This window comes from Martes martes, assembly GCF_963455335.1.
Source record: "Martes martes genome assembly, chromosome: 1".
Classification (NCBI taxonomy): domain Eukaryota; kingdom Metazoa; phylum Chordata; class Mammalia; order Carnivora; family Mustelidae; genus Martes; species Martes martes.
In genome coordinates, this window is record NC_137888.1 from 85,048,023 (window position 1) to 85,055,976 (window position 7,954).

A 7,954-nucleotide genomic window follows, 5' to 3' on the forward strand; every position below is an offset into this window, starting at 1 on the left:
GAGGGGTGTACTGGAACTCGGGACTGTCTGTGCTAAACCCAATAACCTTGGTCACCCTAATGGAAAGCATTGGAGCACAGGTGTTAAGACTGTAAATTCTAACACCTACATTTGAGACTTGGCTTTTCATCTTATTTTCTATTTATCATGAGCAAATGGCTTCTTTTTGTGCCTTTATTTTCTTATCTCTATAATGGTAATGAAACACCTTTTCCCACTACAGGGAGGGAATCACACGGCTTGGTTCTGTGCTCCCATTGTAACCTAAAGAGAAACTTTCACGATGTCCAGAGCCCCGAAATCCTGCAAATGAAAGAAGATGTCCTCAAATTGCTTGCAGCAGGAACCCATTTAGGTGGCACCAACCTTGGCTTCCAAATGGAACAGTACATCTACAAAAGGAAAAGTATGGCGTCTACATCATAAATCTGAAGAGAACCTGGGAAAAGCTTCCGACAGCAGCTCCTGCCATTGTTGCCATCAAAAACCTGGCTCATGTCAGTGTCATATCATCCAGGAATAGTGGCCCATGGGCTCTGCTGCCACTAGAGCTGCTCTGATTGTGGCCTCCTCATTCCTGGAACCTTCACTAACAAGGTCCAGGCAGCCTGCAAGGGGGTTGTGTCTCCTGGTGGTTGCGGATCTCAGGGCTGAGCACCAGCTTCTCACAGAGATGTCTAAGGTTAACCTGCCGGCCATCACTTTGTGTGACCCAGACCCTCCTCTGTGCTGAGTGGACGTGGCCATCCCACACAACAGCAGGGGAGCTGACATAGTGGGTTGGAGGCAGTGGATGCTGGCCTGGGAAGTTCTGTGCATGCGTGGCCCAGGCTTCCCTGAACCCCCTCATGGGAGGCCACCCCTGAGCTCTCCTTCTACAGAAAGAGACTGAAGAGACTGAAAAGGAAGAGCAGGCCGTTGCTGCAAAGGCTGTGACCAAGGAGGAATTTTCTGGTGAATGCGCTGCTCCAGCTCCTGAGTTCACTGCTACTCAATATGAAGTTGTGGACTCGTTCAAAGGCACGCCCGTGTCCTCTGTGCCCATTCAGAAGTTCCCTATGAAGGGTGGAGTGCCCAGCCCGCCACCGAAGTCTTCCACGCCCACTGCTCAGGCCACTGAATGAGTAGGAAAAACCACTCAGAGGGCTCAAGCTGTTCTTCCACAAAGACGAACAAAATGGAAATAAGGTTGAAGGAAAATAAGCAGTTTCAGTAAACAAACAGTGAATATTTATCCCAAAGGATTATTGTGAAAATTAAATGAGTTACTATATGGAAAGCATCTGTAATAATTACCTACAGTAACACCTAGAGTGTGGTAAGCACTAAATATGTACTAACTGCTATTGTGAGCTCCCCACAGGAGCATCAATTGTTGGACGAGTCTTGTTTGTTCTTCATTTTATTTTGGTCTCTGAAATTGTTTTAATTTCTTTGCCCATCTCCTCTGCATCCACTGTGATCTTTCTTTCATGTCCTCTAGCAGACAATGGCAGTTGCCTGCCTGATACATGTTTCTCTCTTCCTCCTCAGTTACAGAACTCCATTTTAGTTTTGATGGCAATAGATACAGCTTAAATACTTGATTTACTGGGCTTTCTTGAAGTGAGGGGTGGATGGATGACAAGGGCACAGTTCTGGCCAAGGAGATACTATGTAAGTCTACCATGTGGGATAGTTAGGCAGGTTCTCTGAAAGGAGTCTGACTAAGCTGGTGCATGTCTTTTGTCTTTTTCCTCCTCATTAGTTCTTTCTAGAATGTAGATGCAAGGTGGAAGGAGAAGAGCCCTCTTGGTATGAAAGCTATACCCTACAGTTGCTAGAGCCGAAAGCTAGCTGGATCTTTGATAGCTCTTTTGAAGAATCAAAAAAAGAAAAAAAAAATCACACCATGATTTGCTTAAACGTTCTTTAGTTTCCTGTTACACACAAGTGAAAATAACTCCTACTGTTACAAACCATTCATTTAATTTTTGAGCAATGTAAAAAATGTGGAGTACTTTAATAGTTTTCATGTCATTTTGAGTTGGGGTCATGCTAATCCCGTTTTTTGAGATTTGCTCCAATTTTGATGCATGTGCTACTGAAAAGACCAGGATACTCTTTCTTCTTTGATGATGAAAAAAAGTTTAAAAGTCAAGTCACCAAGATCAAGCAAATCTTATCATCTTCAATGATAATTACATCAGCCAGTGGGGCGAACCACAGAAGGGGAGAGAGACACTGGCAATGGGCTGTTCTCCACAGAGAAATGGGCATTATCTTTTGTCTCTTTCATCCAGGCATTCAGATCACCATTTTCAAAGTTTTGAGAATGAGATGTGTCTAAAAATTATTTTGTGTCTTCTACAGTTATCCACTGTCTACTGTATAGTAAATGCATAGTGAGATAATAAATTTTGTAACAGGTAATTAAAGCAAGAAAGCATAAAATAGTTCAGCTCCAGAAAAAAGGACTATGGCCAACTTTAGTCTGAGATTGAGAACAACTCTGTACCTGTTGTTGTTATTACTGAATTAGAGTTGCCTGGCAACTTGGCCCAGCTGTTAATTAAGCACTAGGCAGCCACAGTCATTAACTCTTTCAGGTCCTCAGGACACTGCTTAGTTATTGCTTCAATTTACTGTACTAAGCTTACTAATAGGCAATGCCTTAAAACATTGAGAATATCTGGCTCATAATACGTTTCATCTTCTTTATGGATAAATGGAAAAAGCAATTCTAATTTCATTCCTCGTTCATTTTAATTTGGGTTAGCAGATGTTCTGTGTGTACTGCAGTCAACTATTTAATTTGCATTATAGAAGAGGCTGTAATAGCAATTTATCAGGGTTTGTGTGTGTGTGTGTGTGTGTGTGTGTTGTTATAGAGTGGTTTTCATTTCCTCCAAAATGTGGCTATAAAAATGGGATACATTTTATTTTCTTAATTCACATAGAATATCGATATCCCAAGAGCAAAATTGTGTTCATAAAATTCAAGCAATATTTTAAAATTAGCTTGGTTTGAAAAGGGGATGAGGGAAATAGAGAAAAAGAGTAAAACAAGGAAAAGAAGGAAATCGAAGGGAACAGTGAAGCTCTCATCTACCAAGGAGGTGGATCCATTTGGAGAACAGGTTTGCGGTGGGTGGGGGAACATTCCTCGTTGTGGTGTAATGTTACATTTTGAAAACTTTTCTTACTTGTCTTTTTTTCACGGGTGTGTGTCTCAAGAAGGATGTTTGTACAAGCCACCATCTGAGCAAATGGAAGGGACTGTTCATATCCATATTTTAGTTTGGCAACTATAGGTTTTCCCAAGTCTTATTTAGAGTTGGCCAAACAGTAAATGTTTTAAGCTTCTAAGTTTGGGGGTAATTTTTTATGTGGTAATAGATAACAAATACAATCTATATCAGAAGATTGTCTTGATGAGTAAATGAGAGCAAGTGAATAATATAGATTATCCTCATTAAATTGGTCTGTCAGAACTTTGGTCAGGAATTTGTTTCTTTCAAATAGATTGTATCTATTCTCTTGACAAGGTCAATTTTTGATGTTCTGATAACCTTCAGTTCTTGTTTTAAGTTTCTCCAAATTCTTTTACCACTCTTATATTAGAGGGTACAGACATTTCTACTTTCACTTCACTTGGAAATGTATGATCGGCAAAAATAGCGAATTCCTGAATCTTACAATAAAAATAAATTATATTATATTATATTTTATTTTTTTAAATATTTTTACTTATTTATTTGACAGACAGAGATCACAAGTAGGCAGAGAGGCAGGCAGAGAGAGAGGAAGGGAAGCAGGCTTCCTGCCGAGCAGAGAGCCGGATGTGGGGCTCGATCCTAGGACCCTGGGATCATGACCTGAGCCGAAGGCAGAGGCTTTAACCCACCGAGCCACCCAGGCGCCCCTAAAAATAAATTACATTTTAAAAGTATTCAACTGTTCTCTAAAAACCTGTATAGATGGTTTTTTTTTAAATTAGTTTTTGACTGGTATGCTGGAAAGTCACTTTGGCAAAGTGTGCATATTCTCTGTAGGGGTTTGATTTTTTTTTTTTTAAAGATTTTTATTTATTTATTTGACAGACAGAGATCACAGGTAGGCAGAGAGGAAGGCAGAGAGAGAGGGGGAAGCAGGCTCCCTGCTGAGCAGAGAGCCCAATGAGGGGCTCAATGTGGGGCTCGTTGTGGGGCTGGATCCCAGGACCCTGAGATCATGACCTGAGCCGAAGGCAGAGGCTTAACCCATTGAGCCACCCAGGTGCCCCTGTAGGGGTTTGATTAAAGAGTGGTGACTCTATAATCTCCTATATTTGGGACTGTTTCTCAGAGACTACTGGGCTTTATCAATAACAACCTCATCTTTATATCCACTGGTGAAGAATGTTTACAAGACAGTATTTTAATTGCTGAAGGCCTAAATCTCAAACTCAATTCCTCTAGGGGCTGAGCAGGTCAGGAAAATGAATGGGGTGAACCAAATGGGGAGCGCAGGTCCTCCAGGAACTGCAAATACTCAGCTCACCTTAGTGTTCTCATGCAGAAATCTGAATGTTGGGTTGCCAGTTTTTTCTAGTTTCAAGAGAAGATGGAAATCTGGGTTTGAATTTATGTGTTTTAAAATTTTTTTTCAGAGAGAACTCTCCATATTTTAAAATATTGTTTCATTTATCTTAAACATGCACAGATTGAATAAAATATATCTGTGAACTACAGTCATTTCCCAAATACCAAGAGGTGAGAGAGAAGCTGAGTGTATAGACTGCAAAGTTATTATTTTGTGAACAAAACCTGTACGTACTAGAAGAAAGTCTCGGAAGCTTGTGTTTTGCATAATCCAGGTGTTGGATAAATAAGGCATGATTTCTATAAAGAGGCCAGCTCTGACACTGCATCATCAGACAAATATAGTGTTTAGTCTTCTCATCAAGCATTCTCATTTACATAGACAAACTAGTTTAAATTTCCAAAAAGACGTTTCCCCCATGCTTATAAGCACTTTCTGTGGATTCACAGTGGCCTATGTTACAACATTGCTGTTGAACCAGCTACAAAAACAATAAAGGGAAGCCAGTGTAGAAAAGGTCATCTGTCAGTTGGTTAGCACTGATTCGTCATCATAAGGGCCAGGAAAGCCGGGGTTCTATCACCATCACCTCAGGTATGTCAGCAACCTGCAGGATCCAAAATAAATGTGCTCTGCTTTTGACCTTTACTCTTTCACCTTCACAATGTTTGTTACTTTATTCAGCATGACAGCTCATGTAAAATGTGAATCTATTGTCATAATCTCAGGAATAGCATTAATGCATAATTACATGGCAGGAGCTATCTTTTGAAGTGTTGGAAAATGAGAGAAGATGACATCTTTAGTCTCTTCCAGGGTGGTTCCCATTCTGCTATTTCTATGGTGTGTATTGTTCTTCGTATAGCTACTATTTTGGACCTCTTGATTTCTGGCTATTGAAAAGAATAACACAGAACACTTTGTTTTTCTGATAGAACTGTTGGGTAAGATTTATTGCATCCTAAATTTCGATCTGGAAACTAAACTTTCCCAATTAAATCACAAAGAGAATGGCTCCATTAATGGTAGACATTATTCATTGTACAAAGTTTCTTTTAAGAACTTATTAAGTCGGGGCGCCTGGGTGGCTCAGTGGGTTAAAGCCTCTGCTTTCGGCTCAGGTCATGATCCCAGGGTCCTGGGATCGAGCCCCACATCAGGCTTTCCGCTCCGCGGAGAGCCTGCTTCCTCCTCTCTCTCCCTGCCTGCCTCTCTTGCCTACTTGTAATCTCTGTCTGTCAAATAAATAAATAAAAAACCTTAAAAAAAAAAAAAAGAACTTATTAAGTCGTCATACTTTCCCAGACTGCTATTAATGATAAAATGTTGAGCAAGACCCTAAATTAGTGAAGTCAATCCAAGTGGAAGAGAATTGATCACTAACAATGTTTACTTTTATATATAAGAAAAATCAATAGTTTTATCTGTTTTACATGTAGTAGATGATGGACGTTTGTCATTAGCCGATCAGTAAAAATGAACACATTTAATATTAACAATTCTTTAAAGAATGGGGACATTTTTTAAAAAGCAAAATTAAACAATTCCTATGCAGATTTTGATCCTCTTTATATTACGTATTCAATAAGGTTGAATACCTAAAAATTATGAGTCCATTGTCTTATTTCTTTTGTCTTCTGAAAGACAATTATGAAGTAAGTGTGAATAACTTCTCCCAGTCCAGCTCCCCTGCATGCAACGCCTATAAACCCAGAAAAATAAACAACTACCTAGAGACATTGGAGACTTAAAGAAGGTAGAAACTGGGTTAACAGTAGGAAGAGGAAAATCGCACTGGGTGAGTTTCTCCATTTTCAAAGACTTTTATTTTGAGGACAAGACCTAGGAGGGGTACCTAAAACCTCTGTGCACAGAAATCCACAATTTTATTGGCTTGGAGAACAAGAGGACAGAATTCAGAGGGACCACAACAGCAGGAGAATAAAGGGGAACATTCTGCAAAGGAGAGAGCCTGAGAGGGGAACCTCAAATTCTGCATATGAGCTCTGCCCAAATTTCTGGTTGGGCCCTAAACCATGCATATATGGGGAAGGCTCTTAGCAGCCCAGTAATGCTAAAATAACTGAATAATCATTTCAGATATACACCCACTGTGGGGAAGACAAAGTTTGAAGTTTGGTTCCATCCAAGTAAGCTGTCCACTAAAACAACAGAAATCAGTACTTCACAGAGGAATGGGAACAGAATGCGGTTACATACTCCTGTCCCAAGTGCAGCAGACTTAGGCAGTGATAGTTTGCCATTTTCAGTTTTTTTTCATAGGAAAAGACTTGCTAGAAAGGATGAAGAGGGTTTAAAAGCAGGTAGATAACCTAGAGGGTCTATACATTGACAAAATTGATAAAGCCTAGTTAGGGCAACAGAAGCAATTCAGTTCTGTTGGATTGGACTAGGAAACTTTTTTCTTATTTTTTAGTTTTTATCTCATTTTTAAAGATTTACTTATTTATTTTAGAAAGAGAGAGAGCACACATGAGCAGGGGGAGGGACAGAGGGAGAGAGAGAGGAAGAGACTCCCAAGGAGACTACCTGCTGAGCACAGAGTCCCACAGGGCTCAATCTCTTGACCCCCGGAACATGACCTGAGCTGAAATCAAAAGTCAGTTGCTTAATTGAATGAGCCACTCAGGTGTCCTGGAAACCCCCCCCTTTTTTTTTTTTGAACAGGAGAAAGGCATACAGATCTATTTAATGTAAGTTTTATGTGCCATGGAAGCCTTCATAAGGAAATAAAGACCAAAAGAAAAAGGTAGACCTTTGTACTTTTGTGTTAGGTTTGTTTTGGCAGCCTGAGGAACTAATAAAATTCATCTGTATAATTACCTCTTTTTTCTTCAGCATTGTAATTGATATCTGAGCCCAGGACTTTCCCCCATTTTCACCGTACAGATTTTCTGCAGATCATGGAGATAAGGTAATGTCTGGACCATGTGCTCCTGAATTTCAGGGTTTTGACTCTGTTACCTGTTTGGTTAAACCCACAGGCTTTGTTGCTTTCCTTAACTGCAATTCTATTTTGAAGGAAGATAAATAGCTCTCCTAAAAGTCAGCGTGAAGCTTTTGACAGATTGATGGTCAACATCTTGCTGGGAGTCCTTCATGGAGCATGGATGAGTCACATCAGCCTCCCCTTGCCTTGAAAATTCTATGATCTATTCCAAAACTCTGATAATTTCTCTAATCTTTTGACAGCACTTCCTGGCATGTGACAGGCAGTTATTCTGCACTTGTATTAGTGACAATAAGAAAGACAGCTTTATCTATATGTGGTCATTCCTCAGTGGCTATTACTTACTTTACATGATTTATACTTTTTATAGCTCTATTGCTATGCTCTTTGGATACGTGATTTTTGAAGACAATGTAAGAG

The 7,954-nt window shown here is 40.0% G+C and overlaps 1 pseudogene across 1 annotated transcript; it reads left to right on the forward strand.

Moving 5' to 3' along the window:
• The first annotated feature begins 309 nt into the window (after positions 1–309).
• Positions 310–1,124, forward strand: LOC308348868 (small ribosomal subunit protein uS2-like; annotated as a pseudogene). The gene has a single exon. The product of its transcript is annotated as a small ribosomal subunit protein uS2-like (transcript).
• The last annotated feature ends 6,830 nt before the right edge of the window (positions 1,125–7,954 follow it).